General features: G+C 38.3%; 1 protein-coding gene across 23 annotated transcripts in view; it reads right to left on the bottom strand.

The window, feature by feature from the left end:
* Positions 1–25,000, bottom strand: part of ZNF536 (zinc finger protein 536) — a 344,757-nt gene that overhangs the window by 268,691 nt on the left and 51,066 nt on the right. For 16 of the 23 annotated variants that reach the window (XR_010346602.1, XR_010346601.1, XR_010346600.1 and 13 more), the window contains 2 exons: positions 20,936–21,030; positions 8,483–8,549 (listed from right to left, as the gene is read on the bottom strand). The gene's annotated coding sequence lies outside the window, so the exon portion shown is untranslated. Of the gene's footprint in view, positions 1–8,482; positions 8,550–8,635; positions 8,734–20,935; positions 21,031–25,000 lie in introns of all 23 variants that reach the window. The other 7 variants (XM_064386632.1, XM_064386630.1, XM_064386631.1 and 4 more) reach the window with 2 other exon arrangements.

Below are 25,000 nucleotides of genomic sequence, written 5' to 3'. Positions count from 1 at the left end.
AAGTGAGGAAGTAAGAGCACAGTCCCACTTGCCTATTTTAGACCCTCTCAGAGTACATTTCCCACACCACTCTTACTGCCCAGAGGGCCCCACTAGAACAAAGAGGGCTTGCTGCACACTACAGCAGCCTGACAGACTCTGTGGAGATCTGAACAGCTCAGAAAATATATTTGAAATATTTCAATTAAGGTGATGTTGTTTCTAAGTTAAGCAGATGCCAACAATCTTTTAAAAAGAATTGTTCTCAAAAGGGAATAAATAGAAATGTTATTTCCAGGGAGACAGGTTACACTGCACAGAGAGTTTGTGCAAAAAGTTAGTCTCATATACTAACATGCATTAAAAAACAGATGCAAACTGTCATTAAAAGTCAGTACTACCTTAATTAGTATATAAATTATTATTTTTAGCATAACTGCCAAGGCTGGAGAGTCAGTCTCTTGATATAAAGTACTCTGGTGATCTGAGAAAATTTGCATTGACAATGCCTGTCAATAAAGGGTCTTTTGATCCATAAAGCTGAGAAATCCAGCAAGTCTTAACACATTGCGTTATAATAATAAAGAATATTACTATAAACTTAAATGTACACATAAACAGGAGAGTACAGAAATATATTCAAAAATTGCCTTCAATCTCTTCTCACTTTTCTGCCACAAGTTTTACTCAAATTCAAGCACTGCCTGCTGCTGAGCTTGATGTAGTAAATAAAGCTGCAAGGTTTCACACAGGATTGCCATGTTACTGAAAGCACACTAGAACACAGCTAGGCAAGCACAAATCAGTGTTGCAGGGCTGTGACTCCTTCATAAACAGAAGCCAAACTGTGTCAGTTTTCAAATAAGAGAAAAGACTTGCTAAAAGCTTCAAGATGTTGAGAAGAATGTGCCCTACAATGCCAACTAACTGCAATAAACCTAGCTCAGTAACTAGACTGTGGGCTTCTTTGTGTCTCATACTCTGAATGCAGTAAAAAGACCTCTGTGCCTCCTGCGACAGGGGAGGGAGTCTGAAGAGGACTGAAAACTGACAGCTCTGAAAAATAATAAAGCAACAAGTAGAGGCAGACATGGTGATTCTCAGGAAGGACTGATATGAAAGAGCCAGAGCTGCTAAACTCATTAGCATAGGTAAATCTGTTAAAAATGAAACTTTCAGCAGACGATTTGGTTTCAACCCAAAACAGGCCAAAACTGACAATGCAATGTGAAAACATTTACCTTAGGAAAGTCAAAACACTGTTCTTAAATTCTGTCATTTATGTTTTAGTATGCTTTATTACAATATAGCCTAGCCATGTGAAATAATCAGATGTAAACCAGGCATTTCAACTCCATTAAAACATTTGCATACCCGCCCCTGCAAACTTCAGAAAATATATTTTATGTTCGAAATCATCTCAATCAAATTAAAAAGTTTTCAAGACAAAGCATATTCTTAAGTGCTTGTTTTTATGAGACTGTGGATGGTGATGTGTCCCCACAAAAGGAAAGAATGACTTTGAGGAATAAAAACAAGCAGTGTTAAGGGCTGGATGGCTCAGGTGGAGGGTGGGGCATGAGGAGTAGCTCTGAAGGAGCCTGGTCCATCCAACACCCTCAGCCTGCAGCTGAGCTCCCCAAAATAACAAAGGAATCACTCACTTCTAGATCTTGTGCTTCGGGGTTTTGCTCAGCTGGGGATCCTCTGACCCTTGCTGTCAGCACGAGGATCATTCCCCACCACTCCCCGTGGGGCTCTGCTGTGGGTTCCCCTCTGCAAACCACTCACCCAGAGCTGCTACTGGGACAGTTTTTGCCACATGCGACCAAGAACAGAACAATTCTTCTCCTTAGCTAGTGCAGAGGAGCAGGCTCCAGCTGTGAGAATTTTCAACACCTTATATTACACACCCAGTGTGTAAATTGTGGCCTGCCTGGCCCACTCCCACATCCCTCTCCCCTTCTTCTGTCTGTACCCTTCCAGAAAATTTCGGTTTTTTAACTGGAAATCAGAAAGCTGTTTTAGTTTTGTTTCTATATTTATTAGAAATGCAAAAGCTGACTAAAAATACTCTTAGGGTAAATTTTTGGGGAAAAAAATAAAAAGGAAAAGAGAGAAGACAACCTGTGCAACAAATGCGTGTCCCATTAGCAGCAAACAGCAATTTTTAAAAAAATTATTAGCTCTTACATTCTTTCATTGGTACTTTCTCTTTTTAAAATTTCTTCACCATATACATCAGGTGTATAAAAAAACAGACCTTGCCAACTTTTCATGAACTTATGCAAAGGATATGGGTGAAAAAAATCTATTCAGTGAAAAAATATAAATATTAGAATGTGCATTTCATATACATTTATTTCTACTGCATATTTTATTAGGATTTTTCAATTATTTCTAAATACCAAACCAATTAGTCCCTACCCCAAAGAGAGACTTGATCACAGTTTTTGTTTTAAAATCATGTTTGAGTTCTAATATTTAAGCCAACCCAAGTCTGGAAGCAATAGCACTTGTGGAAAATGTGTATATGCTTTCTTTAGCTAAAGCCACAGCACAGTTTTTCCTCTTTCCATCATTATTAGTATAAAAGATTAGTACAAACAAAACAAAAAAAAAAAAGAAAGAAAGAAATTTCACTCCTACTTTCGTATTTCTTTAGATCTTAACCTGACATTAATGAGCAAATACACACTAGGATGATGATCACACTGTAGGATAAAATGGCTCATATACTGTGTTGATAAGTTAAGATGAAAGAAATCCAGAACAAAGACACAACAGTATTGCAGAGATATGTTTAGATTCCAAAATATTTGTATCAGTCAAAGATAGAAACACCCAAGACAAAAAAAAAAAAAAAAAAAACCCAACTGATAAATAGAAACATCCACTTTTTCCCCACTTGACTGTATAATAAAGATCCTGTTTATTTTAAAGTGTTGCTCCATCACTTTGCCTGGCTGCCACATACAATACACAGATGCAGTATATACATATTTTCCATCTGATCTCTGATGCCTTTGCTCCCACTGAATATCAGTGCCAACCCTACACAAGCATTTGAGGATAGGATTTACATTACAGGAGACAAAGGAGATGCTCAGATGGGAACAGTACTGGCATTGAAATCCTGACCCTGGTGATCTAAGACTGCAGTTAAGACCCTTATGAGTAACATCTCTGACGCAATTCTTCCCAAATCTGAGAACAAAACATTACAGTTTGCACTGGGCTGGACTATCGTAGAGAAGTTTACAGGAACCATGACTGCAAAATCCAAAAATGCTACCTGAAAGGCATTTTACATGTTCCCAACCATCCTTACTTTAATTACACTGTGATGGCACTTTTCTTCATGTATATTCTGCTGGGTAGCACCCTCATTTCAGTAGGAGTCATATCCCCACAGCTTTTCCTCTTATTTTTTTTCTGCCAGATAAAGTTTTTTTCCTCTTCCCAGACCAATTGGCTTATTTACCTAAGACATCATGACACTTTATTCCATCACAACATGGCACGGTTCCCCCAAAGTGAGGTCGCTCATTAGATGTATCATTCTGAAACGTGAATATTAATGCCCAGAAGAGATGAACCATAAGCATCACAGATGGACAAGGAGGGATTAGACAGAAATTGGTAACAGGATTGATAACAATTCACAAGCACATCAGGCACGATGACACATTGCCTTGATCGACAGGAACTACTATTCCCAAATTGTGCTTCCACAAGCCCCTGCAATTCCCTCACCAATCCAGATTCATAATAAACATTTTAAGACTGGTATTTTTGCTAATGGCATCAACCTGATGCCAAGCACAAGTCAATAGGAAAACCACTTGCAAGGAATGGAAAAGCTGAAGGAAGTGCAGAAGGCACAGTGGATGAATGCTGCAGCAGTCAACCACATACTCATAAGAGAAGATTGTAATCCAAAAGAGAATTTAACAACAACAAAACATGATGTGCTGTATTTAAGGAACGAATGCAGAACTTCACCAAACAGTTCATAATAAATGCTGGGTGACCAGGTATTTTATATATATATAATCTTATGTTTAACATTTTAATTGCAGCTAGAAACTGCAGCTGTTTAAAAGTGCTGCCCAACAACCCCAGTAGGAGACAGGCATTGTACGTAAAGGCACATTCAGGGAAAAATTAAAACACCTCACACATGGATACTTTTTTTCAATGAGTGAAAAAGTCATTTACCTAGTACAGTAAATAAATGTGAAATATATCAACCCCATTGACTCTCCTTCTCTTCTCCAGTTAATCTTTTTTTGTCAAAACCAACTGCCTAATGATATTATCTCGTCATTTTACAGCTACTTGTTTTGGTGGTGGGCAAAGGACACAAGTGATTACTCTTCATCATTCATAAAAAAATTTGAATTGAAATTAATTTAAGGGATGCCTCTTAGAGTTTCTTCTGCTAAAGATAGGTACACATGGTACTTCACTGAAATAATCAAGCTAGATCTACATTAGGAAAAGTTAGTACAGATAGAGCACAAGGTTAACACAGCTTTATTCCGTTCACTACACAAGATAAACCAGGTACTTCTGGGTAATATATTCTGTGCCTGGCAAACTTCTGTAAAACTGGGCTGAGTAATTTTTGCTCTGAAGGATGCACACTGAAATTATTTTACAAAAAACAAGACCCCAAAGTCTTCCTCCTTATTGATTAATGCTAGTTTTATCAATTTACTTGTTAACACAGCACAAGAATTTACATCTTCATTCATTTAGTTTTAATTGTTGGTATGTATTTTCAGGAGATGCACAACTCTGCCATCCCATTCTAAAGCCAGGCCTGGCTCCAGCATGGCAGTTGAGGCACACAGACCTAAGAACAACCTCCTGCACCAGGTTCTGGACATTCCAGCTCCTTCCTGTTAACTTGAATTCCATAAGTACTCTTAGACGGGTGAATTGTGTCATGAAAATGGGAGCCTCTCCATTTGGCTTCTTTTTTTTTTAAAGCTATGTAATTCTTGCCCTGCCTCTAACTGCTTCATATTAAATATTCACTAGAAATACATGGGAATTTGCATATACTTCATAGTAACTATTCCTTTTGTTCTAAAGACAAAATGACTATTTGCTTGGCTATTTTTTTTTCCAAATGAGAAATTACAACCTGACTTGGGTGCAGTGGCAACAATCCTTCTCTTCATGAATTTCCTACTGCACAACACTCCTGACTGTGCCTCTTCCCTAACAGGATCTGACTTGGACAGTCAAGCTCTCAAGGACAGTTTTCTTTCAAGGAAAAGGATTCAACAGAAATTTCAGCTGGAGCTACAAGAAAACCATCAAATGGTAAAGCAGAAGAGCCATAAATTTCATCTTGGAAGGATCTTCTCCCCATGTCTCTATACAGACAATTTGAGAGAAAGGAAGGTGAAGAATGAAAGCTTTCAAGAACAACCCATGCAAGATAGATGATAAAATCTGCATGCTACCCTGAGGAAATGGGGTACAAAGTTCAGTCCTATGTTTGTATTTCTAAAGAGCGTAAAATATCAAATATCCCTCTTGAAGAATAATTCTCTCTCTAGTCTCTTACACATTGTTGTGTAACTATACAATAAATATTATCCTGCTCACATGCTTCTGTTTACTTAGTATACATTACATTTGATGCTATCTGGCAGCATAAGTTTTAGTTCTGTCATTTTAAAATATTAATAGTTGTCAATCAAAATAGAAAGTGCATAATAAAAATGTTCTAGAAACTAATAACCCTATATTTCTACACCATCAGCTTGGAGCTAAGCATTGCTAAAAATGAGATTAATTATATGTTTGCAGAAGCCCAATACAATCAGACAGTCCTCTAAACAACATCCTCCTAGAAATGAACACAGACTAGATGCATAATCGTATATATAGTGTGTATATATTAGGCAATACATGCAGCACTAAATTAATAGCATTATTTTCATTTGGCCCAGTCTTAAAAACCCTCACAATTTGCCCAGTGACAGTGTTAGGTGGAGGATGAGAGAAAATGGCATGGTCAATACCAAAGTAATTTATGGAGATTTTCTGCAAATATTTGGAAGCCTGGAAGCACCAAAGAGAAACACACAGGACAGGTCCCTGAAGTTATGACCAACATATCATGGTAAACTGTTCCATTTAAGATAGAGGGTCAGGAAAATATCCTTTGAATTATGCCTGTCAAACTTTAGTGGGAACTTCACTGCTTGGGACATTTAAACCTGCCCTGGACAAAGTATCAGCAAGTACCCTGTAGGGAACAATCCCGTAACGTCAAGAAGATGGACTAGATGTACAACAGGACTTTTGCTGCTCCATTTTTTATTACTCTAATCCATCACCCTTGCTGAGGTGAAGTTTTATGCAGACCTTTAAAATTATGACCATTTGAAAATTATGTCTGTGTCTGTATAATATATACATCCATATGGATGTAAGGTCTGGCTTTTAAAAACTCTGAGTAGAAAAACATATTTTGCTCCTAATTTGCCCATGCTATAGCTGTAACTATGCAATAATCTGGCAAATACAGATAGAAATCTCCAATTATGGTCATGGGAACACACAATTTACAGGCATGATTGTGACATGTGAATTTCCATCTTAGGCATGAAGAAATTTAAATATGTGTGCTGTGAACAAGACAGTAGTAGTGGTCTGTGATATGGTTATGCCACAAAACCAGGATTAGGCTCTGAGCTTTGCCCCAAAATAGAAAATCAGAAATCCCACAAGGCAGACAAACTGATGTTGAGGCTTACAAAAGAAGCTAAGGAGAAGTCCCACAAGGAGCTCCAAACAAGATTATTTTTATCAAGAATTCTCAAGGAAAAAGTGAAATATTTTGTTTGACTTCCTTCTGCCCAAGCCACTGTGGTCCTTCTGATATTTCTTCATACCCTATTTTACAGAAAAGCTGGAACTCCCCATCACTCTTCTTAAAACCTGAAGTCCACTGAGGGTTTTGTACTGAAAACATTAACATTTAAGAGTTACTCAAGGCAATGGCTGCAGAAAACACCTCTGTTCCCAGGCACAGGGTGGCAGAACCCTCTAATGGATAAGCAAGGTGTGTTACAGGACAGGTTAAAGGCTTCACTTTGCCCACACGTTTATTGTCATTTGTGTGATTCCAGAGTGGAAATCCTCTTACTGACTAAGGCACTAAGCAATCACCCCTGTATGAGTGCCATCATCTCCATACTTCAGTAGGGGAGAAAAACAGTAAGAGGATATGGAGGAGGAAAGGCATTTTCCTTTTAATCTTTTAGACTGCAATAGCCATAATTGGCTTTTCTATATAGTTGGACTCTAGTTTGTCACAGTATTACAGTGAGAAACAGCAGCCTGCACTCATTTTTATACACAAATCTTAATGACTTCAATTGCTGCTAAGGATTCAGAATGGTGGCAGGATATGGCCACTCACAGTAAAGACCCTAAAGCCTTCATAATTACTGAGTATACAGAATATTTATTATACAGACTGCACTAGACCTCTTCTGTGGGCTGCCCTGGGCCTGTTCTCTGAGCCACATCAAGCAAGCAGTTTAAATGAAACTGCTCCCAAGTTTCTGAAATGGTTTAATAAAACATATACTGACTGTAATATTCAGTTTATAGTAGAAAACTATTGCCCCTTGGTTTGAAAAATGACCTCTAGTTGGCAATTTTACTCTCAGCTTCATAGATTATAGTCCGCTGTTGGTCATTTTCTCAATCCACAGGGCAATACTTTTCCATAACAAGCTCAAACTGCAATCAGTATTTGTAGGCTGTTACACAAGTTGAGTATAATATGTCTCAACGCATTCTATTATGTGACTAAACAAAAGAAATAACAACCTGGTGACACAGACATATGGAGAAAAGCAGAGCTATTCTTCTAGTACTGAGATAGCAGAAAAACATATTTCTTTGTATTGTGCTAATTTGTATTAAATTTCATGTCTTCAATACACAATAATCTCTAATTTGGTTTTTTCATTAATAGTGTTTTGGTTTGTGTTGTCTTATGTCTTTTCTTATTTTAATGTAAAATGACAAAAACTAAATTCTATTAGTATCAGATTTTAGAAATGACAAATAGTGACAGATAACCTAGCATTGTAAAATCACGTGAAAATGCATTCACATAGATATGTAAAAGATCGTTTGCTCTTGGGCTCACAAAGCACACATTCACAATCTTATGGGTTTGATACTAGGAAGTTCCAATACACTGCAGTAGACAAGATGCAGTCATTGTTTCAGCACCAGCATGTAGATACAACTGAATGATACCACATTTTGGGAAAACAGCTCCCACATTAGATAACCAAAGAGATAAATTGCATTGAAAAGTCCCTGACCAGGAACTGAGGGAGATCTGGTGTCTGTTCCAAGCCATGCCCTGGACTGCTCTGGCAGTGACTGCTGTTTAGAAAATCACCCACCTTCCCAAAGCACAGGTACTGGGAGCTGCAGGGCTGATACAACTTACCTGGCTGGAGTGAGGTGAGATCTAATTCTTTAATCAATGGGTGACCAATGCTCTTGTAGACCCTTTGCTGCAAATACAAAATATTCAAAATTACAAGTCTAATATATGCTACAATCTGTAAATAAAACTCTGTGGTTAAAATGTGATACCCACCCACACTCAGACACAAACTTCCTAACATGAGGCCAGAGCACTCAGGCAAAGAGGACATTTTGCCACCCTTCCTCTGGAAATTATGAGTTTCCTATCCACTAAAAAAAAAAATCACCAGATTAAAGGAGATCTGTGCTGGAGCAGAAGGGAGAATCTTGGCTAGGATAAGATCCATACGACAGAAAGGTTCATTGTAGATCTCTATGGGTGGCTTCTTCATAAGAATCTACATCAATGTATTTTGGGACAGATGACTTTTTTTTTTCTTTATTTCCCACTATGTTCCTATATTGTTGCTCAATCACAGCTTCACCAGCATTCTCTAGCTGGAATTTGTCTGGATTCATTTAAACATATAGAAACTGCATGCAGAAGCTTTAATATATTTGAGCTAAGAATGTATTTGAACAATTACCAGAAGATGATGACTCTTTATCTTACAAGTCTTCAAGGAATTTAGATGTTTAACTCATTAATAGTGTTTGCTGCATTCAATTTTATGTTTTTATGATTTTAGAAGAAAGGTTTTCTAATACAGAGAAAAAACAGGCTTTTTTTCTTTCCCCAACATTTTTCATTTTAGGGTAATAAAAGTGACACATATGTGCCATAATGTAATGGATTAATTAAGGAATATGATGTTTATCCTAGGTCCTGAGTTGTACATCTTCATAACTCACTCATAAAAATTAATGTATTATACCACGCTCCAGAATGATATATCTTTTTTTACCATACCTGTTGAGAATAAATTGTTCTAAATTGGATTATGTTGATTTCCAGTGAAAAATGTAAAAATTACATTGTTTTTTTAAGAATTTATACTGCTGTGTATAAGAAAGCATAATCTTCTCACTGTGCTTTTGAACTGTCATGTTACTTCCACTGTTACAAAATCATAATTGCTGCTGCCACACCTAAAATCAAATGCAGTGCATATTGTATTTCTTCATACACTGCATTTCCTATCTTAATCACAAAACCATATACAGTATGTTTTCGGCCAATTCTTTCATTACTGACGGCTTCTGTATATAAGTAACACACAATTATGCATGCAAGGACTCATAAAATCCTCATTTCTAAAATCAACAGATGAAAAATCCCTAAATAATAATGTACAGATGTTTCATATTCAAATGAGCTGTTGGCATGTAATGCTGCCAATCATGCCAATGCATGCAATAAAATTGGTGAATTTCAAGGTACTCGGCATTTACAACATATTTTTAATTTTTTTTAATCAAAAGACCATTTTAGGAAGATGGAAATGACAATTGTTCAATAAATATATAATGATATATTTCTGATGTTCCCTTGAAATGTCCATGAGTGGTCAACTACCCTATATTTTTCCACACCAATTCCTACTCCTTTTGCCTCAAGAAAGTTGATTTTTCGGTCCTTAAACTGCACTGCCTCACTAAAAGTAAATTATCTGCACGTTATCTACAGAGTAATCCTCTTCTTGAATACAAGACAGAACATCAGAGTTTCTAATCCTTCACAGATAGAGTAATTCACATCCACTGTACATTTTACTGTAAAGACAGAGTAATACAATATGTTTGATAAATCATGTATGTGTCTGTGTACAAAGAAAAAGGTTTATCTCCTCTCCTACAAGATGCATCCGTATTAAAGCACACACACACATTCCCCATGCTGGTACTGCAACAATCTTTAGAAGTTCCATAATAGAGACATCTAAGTTTAAAAAATGAAGCAGCTCACAGGTCAAACAAGTTCCTGATGAGAAGTGCTTAACCAGAAGTATTATTCCACTGATTGTAAGTTTTCATCCATACATCAAACCCTAGAGTCTATTGATTAAATAAAACTGATTTCTTTTTTTTTTTTCGTTCAAAGCAAAAGTGAATTAAATCATCCCAATTGTTTTCCCTTTGTTTGGAGCTATCACAGTTTGCACACTGGCCATGCATCCTGCTTATAATTACAGCATCCTTAAGGAGACTTATTCTACAATGACTGATCACAGGTTTCTTGCCTTTTGCTCTAAATCTTCTGCTCCTGGTCATAATCAATGGCACTTGATGGCCCAATATTCTGATCCAATGTGGCAAGCGATATGATCCAAGATCTGCTTAGAATCAATAAATTCATTTGCTTTGGGAAATTTGGGATCAGGACGACTTTAAGTATATGTAAATACAAGAATTTACAGCAATTATGCTGGCACATCTTTCCTTTCTCATACCTCTTTTCCACTGCATAATTAGCTGCGTCATGCCTTAATTTTGCTTGCAATCCTACATAAAGGAATCCAGGCCAGACAGCCCTTGCAAAGCCTTACCAAAGTCAAGGTCTGCTGGCTGAGAGAACAGAGGGTCTCTTTCAGCAGAACACATCAAAACACTGCAAATCTTTGTATTGCTGAGCCCCACATGCCATTGTCTGGGCTCTGAAGATGCCATCGAATGCCAACATAGCATGAGCATGTAACAGACTGCTTTAAAGAGCACCAACAGGTGCACACAAAAACCTTCTTGGAGCTGAGTTTGCCTTTCTTTTTCCCATGCACAAAAATATCCAAGTTTGGTTAATAGTTCCCTTGGGCTCCTGTGTCTCCAAGTCAGCCTCCAGCCTGGTTCCAGTGTAGCTGTGCAGTGCAAAGATGCTCTGACACTCAGCTCACAACACAGCCAGGAATCCCTGCCTAGAGGATGTGGTTTCCATTCTGGAAGGTGATCAGTGCTAGGCTGAAAGGGAGATCCAAGTTCACTTCTGTGTCTCACCCCACACTCAGAGATGAAAGGACACACACTAATCTCAATTCTGCTACTGTACATACACATTGTTTAGTAAATTGTATAAAGTATCCTGAATATTTTTCTAAAGATCAGGAACTCTAATGTACTTTGAATCTTCATTAAATTAGCATGGCAGAATGGGGTACATGTACATCTAGCAATACATTTATTTTTTTTTAATTATTCCCTGTTACCTATTTCACTGCAATGGAGTTACAAAACTGCAGAATGATGACTAAGTACAGACAGCTGTACTAGTTTAGAAGGCTGCATGTTGGGCACATCTTTCAGCCCTTTAGTCTTTTTCCACTGGAAATCAGTAGTTCAGCACCAGTAGAGCAGAGATGAGGACCTTGTTTCTGCTAAGCAGCACTAATTTCTGCCCATAGTGACATTCAGAGGAGGATGAATTGAGTCACAGGGGTAAGAAAACTCTTTGCTTATGATGTGGCTGTCACCAGTGAAGATGAGTTTGTAACACCCTCCTAGCATCAAAATGACACACAAAAGATACATTAAAAAAATAAACACAGCAGATAAGACTTGCAAAATATACCAATGCAGTTCTTCAAACTGAAAAAGCAGAAGCCAGAAGATCAAGAACTCACAGTTAGGATTTTCCTATTAGATAAAGAACATAAGGATTCTCCTGAAGTCTTTGATTGATATATGATCTTTTCTTTCTTTTCAGGCAGAACAGCTGTCCAGTGAACTAGAAGAAATAGCCCTGAAGACAGCTTTGTGTCTGATATGACTTTGAGAGGGAAAATTATTCCAATGATAAATGCTTTACATGGAACATCTAATAAAATAAAATAAAAATGTCATCCATAAAAGAATTTTTCTTTCTATTTGAGTAAGCAATCCCTATTATCATCTGTGGGGCAGGGGTGTTGCTGTGTCTGAGACCAAAGAGAAAAGGTATTTCCCTCAAAATTGAATTTTGAATGAACTTAACCAAAAAGAGGCAATAGAGAAGAGAAGGGCAAATGGGAAGATGAGACTTTCCTGAACATTGTGAGGATGCAGTGACCTGGGATGTATTATAACTTCCTTCATTCTTCTCAGTAAGGAAATCTTCAAGGTGAAACATGGGTGCTCTGCTGGCTGATATCTGCCACAGTGACTGCATGCAGAAAGAGCTTGACTATGCTCAAAAAACCCCAAAACAATAACAATGAACACAAACCTCCTCAGCAGAAGAAGGTTCAAATTTGTGTAAATTTATTCAACCTAAGGGAATTATGTAAATTACACAAATGGAGAACTACAGCCACTGTGAGAATTAATTGAAGTTATGTCCAGATGAGAGGAGAGATGCCTTTGAATGGAGCCTTTCTGGAGCTTGCTCTAGAGCTGTGTTTTGGCAGCATGGTGAGGGACTAAGAAAAGAGCCTTAGAGAATGAACAGCCACAATGCTCAGATGAGATTTTTACATCTTTGTCATTTTCAAACACGTATCATTGTGACACTCCAGTGGATGGATGAGCACTGATGGGTGCTGTCACACATAGACAGCAAAAGGAAGAGTAATCACAGCTGTATTTTCCTTGAGAAACCAAATCCAAGGTAACACCAGCCACAGCCAGCAGTACATCCATGTTTCAGCCCTCCAGAGCCTTGGGAGTCTGTCACATAGACTCTGTGCTCCATAAATTTGGGCAAGACTAAACAAAGCCTGTGCACACCTGCTACAGGACAGAACAGCTCGTGGCTTAGAAACACCTCAGAGAAGAGCATGGGAAACCTTCCCCCCATCCTCTTTGTCCTTCAACATGATGGAGCTGTCCTTAGCAGCACTCTTCTAGCTTTCACTCTTCTCCAAACCAAGCCCTTCTTTCTCTGCCAAAGCCTTCCTGCATAGGCCCCTGTGAGTGTACTTATTCCAGAGCTAATTACAATTAAATTACTATTTTAGCACTGAGAAACTAGAGACGGGTACATGTTCTCATGTACCTTTGCACAGCTAGAAATCATTTCTTTCCCTTCCCTCCTTCCCTTGGATAACTCAAATGCCTTTCCTCCCCTATCCCAAACATTCTCTTTTATCTCTGTCTCTGGAGTCCCCTCCTCCCTCCATGTAAGGTGCCATTGATGCTGGTCCTGTGTGTGCTCCCAGGAGCTGGTGACATCCTCCTGCTCCTCCACCACCTCACCTGCCCCCTCCCATTACTGAGTGCCAGCCCCTGCTCTCACACAGATTTTAGATCCACACTTTGCAGAAATCCTGCTCCATGGGATTCCAACAACAGAAGAACAGAAGATAAGAACATAAAAGCACCCTCAATGTGGTGTCCCATCAGGTAGCCAGCTAAATCTGACAGACACTCTCTTCTCTGACCCATAAGCAGGAAAGGGCTGAGCATTTAGACAACAGCAGTTCAGAAAACAACTCTGTATAGTCTATAATTAGCCAGCACCACCTAACAAATAGCATTTGCCTAATTTTTTACTTGTGAGGCAATCAAATACCATTTTGAAAAAATAAAATAACTTCCACACATACACATTGCATATATATTTTTATTTCTCCTCACTCTCCCTCACTTTTAGTTTGCAGTGACAATCAGCAATTATTTTACAGAGAAAGACTCTAACATGCTTATGGGATGCCTTTAGTAATAAGATAATTATTTGTAACTCTATAAAGAATTATAATTTTTAATTTAAAAAGAAATCAAATAAAAACAGCTTTCATCTTCCCTACCATGTGAAGAAAACATTCTCTGCCTACAACTCAAATTATCATTCTCTCCTTTGTGCAAAATGAATTGACCCAGAAAACTAAAAGGGTAAGAACCCATATTTGCTGGGCTTATTCAGCAGCCAAAAGTTCATGAAAAACACTGTTGTGTATCACATAGCAACCACTTGATGTCTATTGTTAAAATACAGTAGTTATTCAAAAAGTAAAATCTTGCATTCTCAAATAAGAAGCCAGGCTGCAATGTGTGTTTACTGTTTTGGGGAAATAGTCATCTTGCCATTTTCTCTTTTTCCATAGTCTTGGCATATTTGGTCAGCTATGAAATGTGCAGTTACCCACAGGAAAGAAAAGGAACACAAGAATTTTCCTCTACTGTTGAGCTCACAGGACAATGTCCATTCAAAGCAACACTTGGGATCTCTATTAAGAGCCTTAAGATGTGCTCTATTTTTATCCAGCCACTCTTGCAGTAAAAAATGTAATGTTCCAGGGAAAGGGCATGAGGGAGAAAGGGAGAGGAGCTTCTGCTTTAGACTGTTAGAGTTACACACTTTCACCTGTTCTTAAAACAAGCTGCTCCTGGAAAGTCCTGAACATGTGCACAGGTGTCCACGCTGCTACTGCACATTTGCACCTCCTCCCATACTGCTACCCAGCACTACAGCTGGGCAGAGGTATAAACTTCACATCTCCCTCTCCCTTTTATCCAGTTCTTTTGTAGTAGAATATGCTTTAAAAAGTGAAATAAATGTCAAATTTGTACAGAAGGAAAGTCAGATCTAGAGTCAGAAAAAAGATTAACAGTTTCTGATAAATGGAGCTTGTATTACACTAAAATATTTGAAAAGCAGTGGCAGATCACTTGAGCTACTCTGACTTTGCCAGATTTCCACAAGAGCTGAGAGTCAGCCCTCAGTTTGTCACAACTGCATCAGACTGTCTATTTAAATTATCAAAGCAAAAGCAGAAGGGTTCTGCTGAAACAACTGCTGGAGAAGATGAAGGAAAGAATAAGAAAGATATAAACTTCCTTCTAGGTTTTCTTATGTGCTGTTACACAAAGAGTGCAACTTAGAACTTCAAGATAATGACACTTTTAATACCAGAAGGTAATGGCAGACTTGCTTAGCATAACTTTGAGATATTTCATCAAGCCTGTGTGCAAACAGGTGTGCCACATTTTTGCTAGTGGTAAGATGCTTGTGGAGATTATCTCCTTATCTAGGAGCATGTTTAAACTCCTTTTGAGCAGTTAAAATAAGACAGTGGGAGAAAGCAGATTAAAAGGAAGAAAAAGTATGAACACAGACTTCTGCCAAGAACCTCACTTTGAGCCCAGCTGTATCCAGGTATGTGTGTGCTGTTTCTACAGTTTCTGAAAAGATAAACAAGGGGTAGGCAGCAAAACCCACATGAATGCATGAAGCTGCAGAGGAAAAAGTGCAAGAATGAATTAGGTATCCAGGAACAAGGAGATGGGCTTTAGGATTTGAGAGAAGGATCTGGCTGTTACCAATACAAGATGAAAAGCATGGATGGATGAAACTTCAGCTCACCTGCTGCAAGTGTTTCTGCCTGCTGAAAAATAAAACTCTTTACTGGACATCAGCACAGATGCAAAAAACAACATCTCAGCTGGCTTACAAAGCAGAAGTATCTATACAATTATTTCCATCAAACACAGATCAGGGTATGCTTCCAGGCAATGGTTACACAGGAGTTGGTTTGGTCACTGGTCAGTGATCTGGCCAGGACAGGATGTGGTAATGAAACATGGTTGTGGTAATGAAACATGGTGGAAGAGCTGTAAATACAATACTTCTCTCATGTAGCTTCTCAGTAACATAGAGCATAACTTCACCAAACAAAAACCAAGCTATTACATCCACTGCACGACCAAAAATTAAGAAATCTTTCCCGCAAAACAATGAAAGTTATATACTGAAGAATAATGAAGAACTTGTCTAGCACAACTCAAATTCTCCTCTGAAAATGTATGCTACTCTCAGAAGCAGATTCCCAGCACAGGGACTGGTAATTTATGATCCACCAAAATACTCTGTTGAACAAAAAAGTAATACCTACACCGTGCCTATGCAAATCACTAAGAATAAGTGACTCCAAGGACCAGTAAGAACAAAGCCCAAAACTCCTATCAAACATTATCTGAGGTTTGAAAAAGTCAAGACAAAGTGTAATTTTTTTTAAACGGGGATAAATTGGGATTTCTGTAACAATTGACTCATTTTGCCTGCTTTTATATAAGGAGCTCAAAGAGCACTCCAAGTGTTAATTAAATTACAAAGCATTTTTGAGACAGGTAAATGGTATTATGTCCACTGGGGAACAGAGAGAACATTTATGTTTCATTACTAAAGTCACACAGTATTCCAGTGGCTAGTAATATAACCCAAGAACTTCCAGTTGCCACTTCTACTCATTGACTTGATGGCTTCACAAGAGAAAATTAGCCTTAAAAGCCAAAAATACTCTTCCTTTTGTGCTTTTCTATCTTTCAAGACTAGGCCAAGATTCTTTAATTTCATTTTATTCTTCTTCCTCTGCTTACTGGGAGGCCTTTCTTTCAGAGTCACACAAAAGAAGCCACTTCCTAACCTACCCAAGTGTGTTAAGGATCACAGTACAGCACCACGGGCAGGAGCTCAAACAAGGGCAGTGAACTGTAATGGGGCTCTTTAACAGCTTGTGCAGCTGCATCAGGGTCCTCTTCTCCCCTCCTCTAACCAGTCCTACTCCAGAGATGTCCCATCAGAATAAAGAGGGACAGATGTGCAGATGAAATAATCCTTGGCTGGCCAATTCACTGACTTCACCAATGAAAGAGACATAAAACAACCCTGAGGAACCTGGTGCCCCCAGCACTTCATACAGGAATCTCTCACTGAACAGAATATTAAAAAAAAAATACCAACCAGACCCTGAAAATGCTTTAGAGCATGGAGAAGTCTATTCTGCAGTCTACTACATCTGTTTTGAGTTGCATGTGGAAAAATGAGGGAGAAACCTTTCACTGACCACCCTATTCTTAGCCCAAAACAGAAAGCCACCATTTTTCATTTCAGCTTGGCCCTGACTGGTAAAACTGCAGGATGCAGGAGTAATAAAGCAGTAAGGTACAATGCAATCTGCACAATACACAGTCAAACCTAAGATATCTCTAATTCAAGACTGGTACAGCTCAGTTAGAGCTTTAAATAATTATATCTCCATTAGTAAACTAATTTTGGACAGTAAAAGGCTTTTCTATTTTGTACATAACTATTTATTACTAAAAGCAGGGAAGCATCTTTTGGAACTTTCTTTATGCCTTTTGAATACAATGCTAAACCAAGATTTCAGGCTTTATTTTCCCCTTCATTTCTTGTTATGTCATGAAGAATCAGCTACGTGGAAGAGATGAGAATGCCTTTGATTTAAATGACCAAGACTTAAGATTGTCTTTACCGTGGCAGAAAATAAAGCTGCTGCATATATTTCCAGTGGCAGTATTATTGTTACATGGGATGACAATCATAATCTTTCTTTCTTTTCCTAAAAATATGTCTAAAAAACCACACAGTTTATATACTGCATTCAAAATATTTTTCTTCGTTTACATTGATTGCATATTTCAAATCATGTTACAGCTGTATCGCTTAGCTTAAATCAAATAAGGAATCCACATAAATGCATACACACACGTTGCCTGTTTTTAGACATTCCCAGTATTGACAAGATTAAAATATTTTTCTCATTCATTATTTATTGTGATGTGATGAAACAGTAAGACTATGTATTTAACAAACATCACAAAGTAGAGTTAAAATGTGGACATGCAGTTTCATTTCGATTTTGCTGCAGCAGTGTTAAGTATGTGACTCCCTGACTGCAATAATGACATCTTGGGGTGATGAAGATTTAAGATGCTTTGCAAGGATGCAGTGTTATCCCAACTCTTCAGCCATGCTGACTATTGAACAGATGAACCCAAGCCTGCAAAGTCCTGCTGCAGAGGACTGGAGGAATCAGTGCTCGGTGCAAGAGCAGCACCAAACCCCTCCACGCTCCCAGCAGTGCCTAACTGGGCTGACTGAAGGCAGTCACTCACACACACTACTCCAGCACTTCCACAACCACCAGCGTGTTTTATTACCAAAAAATGTGTTCTCTGAACCATTTCTCTGCCCCTTGGGTGAACTGGCAGTACCTGACAGCTGGAGCCTGGGGTCAAGCAATGCCATATCTGGGTGAAACTCAGGTATGGGGCAGACACGCGTGGCTTTGGCTCCTGGGTGTATTTACCTTGGGCTGAAAACTACAGGCACAATCCCAGTTTCTAGCTCACAGTTGGGCACCATTCTGCACATCGCTACTGGCAGAAAAAAAGCAAGGAAGTGCCAAAGAGCAAGCACCACAGCAAAGCAACTGTAACCAAAACTGGTTCTGCTGGGCAGAGGAGCAGAGAGCTTGCCTTCTGCAGAATGTGGCAGTATCTGGGTTAGAATGCAGAAAAAGACACATTTTAGCCCAAATACTTGTTCTTGCATACTGCAATCTAAATATACCCTCTATGATAAATACAGCAGAATAATCAGAAGATACCGAGTGCTTAAAATGCACCCTTAACAAAGCAAAACAATGTAATGCATATCTTTCTTTACGTGTCAAACAATTTGCCTAACAAATCATAATAATGCAGAATGATATAAAATTCACCCATCAAGCCCAAATGCATGCACGAAGATTACCATGGCAAAGAATTGTGAATTTCATTAAATATGTTAAAGGCAAAAAAAAAAAAATTCCTCTTTGAAAAATAGTAATCCTGTCTTTCAACAAAAATATTATAGGAAGCTATGAATTTGGTAGATCTGAATAGGATGTTGGTACATGTTTTACTAAGGTAATATAATGGCACACTATTATTAGATCACATTAATCATTACTGTGCCAAAGGCACTGACAGCACCACTGAAAAGGATTGAAAGGGCTGGTAATGGATATAAATTACCCATTGTGTGATAAAAGGATTTTTACTAAGAAGGTAAGAATAAAACAGCAAATTTCTAATATAACTGTTGTGTAAAAACCAAAATAAAAGTAATCCAGTCAGTAATATCCACAAAATCAGAAAGTAAGCACTTTTGAAACAAGATAAAGTCACAATAAAAACTGTATACAATGTAAAATTAATTTCGTGCTGCATAATATTACTATCAATTTAAATAGTTTACATGATGACCTCTATGGTCAAGAGAAAGGTAAGCTTTGTTAATTAGAATTGAGTAGGAGCTTCTGCATGCGTATTTTAAGTTTGTGGGCTTGGAATTTTTTTCTTTTTTTCCTTTTTTTTTTTTTATTTTTAACACATAATGGCTTCATAACACCCCCCTGAAATTCAAGACATGTTGAGAGTTTTCTGTTTTGTGCATTAACATCACAACAAACAGCACATCCCTCAGATGGTTTTATTTGGATTCCAAATGCTATTACAAAACGAACCACGTCTTTGCTGAGCTATTTAACCATTTGATTGAAACCATTTGTATCACTAATTGTCCAGTCCTGTGCTCCTCCTTTACTCTGGCAAGTATTTCCTGATATTAGTGGGGATCAGTGGAGTGAATTGGTCAAACTACATCCTTATTTACAGCATTAAAAAATGCACATATCTTCTCCGAAGCTGATGGAATTATTCTAGAATCAAGTCACTGTAATTCTTTTCAAGTCAATTGTCTAGAATAAAATCCAGTAGCTCACATTCAATTAGTAAGTTTTAAAAATTGTGAGCCATACTCTTAAATGATATAAATTCATAAGTACAGACATCAATCCTGAAAACACTTACGTCTCTACTTAACTTTACTCACGTGAGTAATTCCATTAGCATCAGTAATTCAATACCTGCTTATGCATTTGCAGTACTGAAGCTTTAATATGCCTGGATATCCTCTCACATCAGCTATAAATCAGCACAATTCCTCTGAATCACAGAGTTTCTACTAATTCACAAGATATAAAAAGGAATGGACAACCCAGTATAACAATTAAAATAAAGAAATAACATAAGAATTTGATTTGGGAGCAGAAGCTATCAGAAATTTTGATTTAAGGATCAATTAATGCATGTGGAATGTGGAATTAATTATTGGTTATTTCCTAGGAAGCTAGACTTTTATTTCAAACCGAGGGCCAAATAACCCAGTTTTGATTTCACACCTATTTCCACACCAAGCTGATTTCTCAGACTTTACAGGAGCTTTTCTTCTGCTGCACTGGAATAGCTCAGAGGAAAATCACATATACAATGTAGTACACCCCTCCACCCACTGATTTTCATGGGTGTTCTTCTCATGCTAATACACAACAGAATATGGTTCTTAATAATATGCATGAGATGTTCTATTGAACTTACGGGAGGAAAAAAAAACCAAAAAATGATAAAATTAATTTAATCAGGAGTGTCATGGGTTTTTTTTAAATCAGCAGTCTGATGATAAAGTAATAAATGATGATTCATCCCCAACACAATTATTACATATCAACTGCATAAAGATGAATGCTCGTGATTTTACCAAGCAGAATTTTGTCTTGAAAAAATAATTTATTTGTAGCTCACTACAACCTGAAAGAACTACAATAAAAAGTTTTGCAAGACATAGATGTAATATTTTTGAAGACATAAAAAAAATGCAAGAATAGATTTAAAAATCTAATTTAGGTAGCCCATTTTACTTTTATTTTTTAATATGGAAGAACAAAGCTAGACTCAGATCTATAAGCAGAAGAAAACGTTACAAGAACAATATAAGTATTCTTACCAGTTATTCTTAAGCCAACGAATCTGTTCCCTGGATGAGGAAATTCTTAAAAGACACAGGATAGGTACTGAAGGTCACAACTGGAAAAATAAAACCTGTGAGAAATTTAATATGTCAAAACTCAGTGCTTGAATCAGACATTTACATTAAAATATTACAATGCTACCTCAAGCAGGCAATCTACAGGACAGCAGAGAGCATTAAGAATTATAATATTAATGGGATTAACACATTTTATTTTTTAGTTTTTGTAATGTACATGTTTGGTGGTCATTTCATATTTGGAAATGAAAACTTCTTTCAGTTCTGGATTGTTTGGAGAGGGAAAACCTCCTCTCAAGATAATGATGAGGAACAGAATGAAATTCTTCTGATCCTTTCCCCTAGACAGTACAGCAAAAGAGGACAAAACAGGATAAAACAAAAGTTGCATAGCATACTCCAGAAACCCAGTTATTCTCTTTGACATTGATATTCTAATCTTTCAAACTGAGTAAAAAGAGAACAGCTACTAATTGTATTTTTACTTTTTTTTAATTCCATTTTATAACAGAAATAAGTCCTTTGTAGATGATCTCATCTAATAAACCCTACTTAAAACAGATAAGAGCCAGCAGTAAAAGCCAAGCAGAATACTTCCAAGATATTTGTCAGTAGTGAATTTAGGGCCATTACATTAGTAAGCAAAATAGAGACAAAAACAAAGGGCGTTCTTAGAGCAAAATAAAGTTCACTCCACTGAAGCTATAATCTGAAGAATTTATGACTGAGAATTCTAACTATGTTTATTCCTATGAATGTCTAACAAATAAAATTAAAGGTCACTTCCAAATAATACACTTTGTACATCAACATCAACCAAACTCTTTCATAGAGCAGGCTCTGAAACCGCAGCTCAAGCACCACAGCCTCAGGGCTCCACCTTAGCAGCACTGATTGCCCAGAGAAGCACTGGCTGCTCTGAGAGCTGCCACGGCAGGCTGTGCTGGTCAGTGTGGACAACATTGCAGCCTTCATTTCTGGGGGAAATAATTCAGCAGCTTGGTCATGGGACTGCATTTGGTTTAAATCGATCAGCACCGACAGGACCAGACTGCTGCTCAAGGCTGTTTGTTGGCTTGAAGGGCAGACAACAATTCTGAGGGCTCCTCTTGATGATGAAAATATAGGAAATATATTGTATGAAGTAATTCTGAGAACAGAAGTTCTCTACTAAGCAGCACAGCCCTCCCTTAGTGCAGTACTGATACAACACTTCTCTTGTGTTGTATCAGTACTCCTCCAAGGTCTCTGCAGTCTCCACCTTGTCAGGATTGCATCCAGTGCAAAGTGCTCCTGCAGTTTCCCCTCTGTCCACAGCACCTCCTCTTTGCCCTGTGGTTCCCACCACGCCAGCCATGGGCTACTCATTGCCACTGTGATGGTTCACTGTAAGGCTTCCCAAATCCTGCTGCTTCCCCCTTCACTTGCAGCCTGAGACAGGCTTTGCCACGTGTTTCAAAGCCTTTTCCAAGTGATAATTCTGCCATACAACTTTTTCTGACATAGGAGAATTACTCCAACTCAAGCTTCAAGCCCCTTCTTTAAAACTCACATTTCCACAGCAAACCACCAACTATCCTGCAGTAATCACCTGGTTTGCCATGCCCATTGTTCCTCATACCTAGGAAGACATTCTTCCCTGTTCTCTCCTCATGCCCAGTTTTCTTTTACCTGCCAGTTATCTTTAAATTTGAATTATAAGCCCTGAACAGCAAAGTCTGTCCTCTTATGAGACACTTTCCTATTGAGCTGAATTCTGGTGAGCAGGTACAAGGCATTACTCCAACCCAGCACCCCATATCAGTGGGCAAACCCAGCTACATGAGAAGAAAACCACTGCAAAAGTGAAGAGAAGCACGTACAATGCTGACTGGAGAGAAAAGAAATCATTTTGTAACTGGGTAAAAGAAACCTTTGTCGTCAGATTTGGTCTTGCTAAACATGAAATTGTATCTAGGTAGGATTCAGATCCCATTTATGAAGGCCCATAACACTTTAGAATTTAAATAAGGGAATTTCAGTTACTATATTTGAACACATAGGAACAGCAAATTCCTGGACTGCTGCAGATAAACATAGGTCCCATCCAACATTTTCAGTTGCTCACTACCTAAAAACAGTGACAGCTTGTTTGTCTCGAATTTCTGCTCTTGTTGATGTCTTAAATTCTTGAAGATATACCTTTCTAGTGCTTACTTGCAGCTCATTCAACGTAAAAGCCAACAAACAAAAACAAAGATAATAAACTGTTAGGTTTCTAAAAGATGTTATCTCACTAAACAGGTTCTTAGTACTCCTACACCAACATCACAGAGCACATTTTTGCTATGCTATTACAAGGCTACTTGTGTTTAAAAAAAATTCAGCTTTTACATACACGCTCATGACTTGCAAAATTCTAGGAATGATTCTCAAGGGGCTTTCACTAAGATGCTTTATAAATTCTGATGACAGACAGAACACAGTAAGGCTTCATCTCTTAAAGTCCTGTACTGATTTGTTTGGAGGCTTCATGTCATTGATCAGCATGTCAATGTCTCTTGCAATCTGCTTTCCAGTTCATGACTGAGAGTGAACCCCTCAGGTTTAAAACCTTAAATGATTTAAGGTCTGTGATACATAACCTCACGAACAAATTGGGAAAATCTGTAGCTTTACACATTAAACTGTAGCAGAAATGATTTAAAGCCTTATAAAAAGGTATTTTACTTACCTGTGCTAATATTATTCTAACGCATTTGACACTGACTATGTAAAGCAGATATTTTAAAGGTACAGGCAGCAAGCTGCTTGGAAACAAATTAAGACAGTTCCACTTAGGTCAAATTGGGCCAGTTTACCAGTGTCTAATACACTCCCTGGCATTAAAAAACGGCACCATGAATCCTTACAGACCAATTTATTACAGTAAGCTTCCCACAGCAGCACTGCTGTGCAGCTGCACTTGGCTCAGTGAGTGATCCAGCACACCCCCAGTGAAGAAAAAGACCCTAAAAATCTTCAGAAACAGTATGACAAAAATAAATAGTGGTGAGACATAACTAGGGTATGACAGCACAATTTCTGTTCATTCTTAAAACATGCTTTTGTAGCTCATTCCTTGAAACGAATTAGAGACATGAAAGGAAGAAAGTAATCTCATCCCACTGATGAGCAGGGGCCAGAAGGATTTCTGCAGGTTACAGATGGAAATCTAACACACAGCAAGGGAAAACAGAAGCTTGAGCATGGACTTATTCTGCACAACAGGACTTTCCCCCAAATGCTGAGACTAAAAGGCTTCATTGTGTGGCTCTTAGCAGCACATCCCATTCCTGTTCAACTCGATGTTAAACCCCTGCTAATCTCAAGGAGACAAGGCTCAGGCCCTCTGCAAACTGCATACCCTTTCTGATGGAATGAGATGTCATGTTTAAATAATTATTCCCTATCAGCTACTTTGTGAGGGCCTCTTGAATTGCCATGGCATAGCTGCTCTCACCCTGGGCACATCAGAGATGCAGGGACAGAGATAGGCAGGGAAAGAGGCTCAATGACAGCAGAAAGCCAGCCCAGGAGCTGTGCAGGACACCCTGCCCAGGCCTCCACGTGAGCACTGCACTCATAAATGCAGGATGGGACCGGCGGGGCCTGAAGGGTCCAGTTAGTGTCACTGGGAGTTACATGCATAAGTGAAGAGAGATAAACAGTCCCTAAAGCAGGATGCTGGAATAAATCTCAGTATTTTTCCACTGTTCCCGAAAAACATGAGAGCTGACACCACTTTTCTCAGGCTGGGCATGGTGTCCACCCGTGCCACCACAGCCTCCCCAGCCGTGTACCAGTCCCCATTTACAGACCTTCCTCCTTGTGTGTGTGTGTGCCCTGCCCATGCCCTCAGAAGTTTCCAATACATAAAGCTGTCTGCCTACAAAATATTTTAAAACTCTGATCTAACCAAGACAGGATTTGTCCACATCTCCTGCAAATCTGTGGTGTTTGATCTAACATCCTTTCAGGGAAGATCCTTTACATTGCCAAGAT

The sequence above is a fragment of the Passer domesticus genome, chromosome 12 (assembly GCF_036417665.1).
Source record: "Passer domesticus isolate bPasDom1 chromosome 12, bPasDom1.hap1, whole genome shotgun sequence".
In the NCBI taxonomy this organism is placed as follows: domain Eukaryota; kingdom Metazoa; phylum Chordata; class Aves; order Passeriformes; family Passeridae; genus Passer; species Passer domesticus.
Note: the sequence above shows the minus strand (reverse complement) of the source record. Positions and strands in the feature narration are given on the sequence as shown.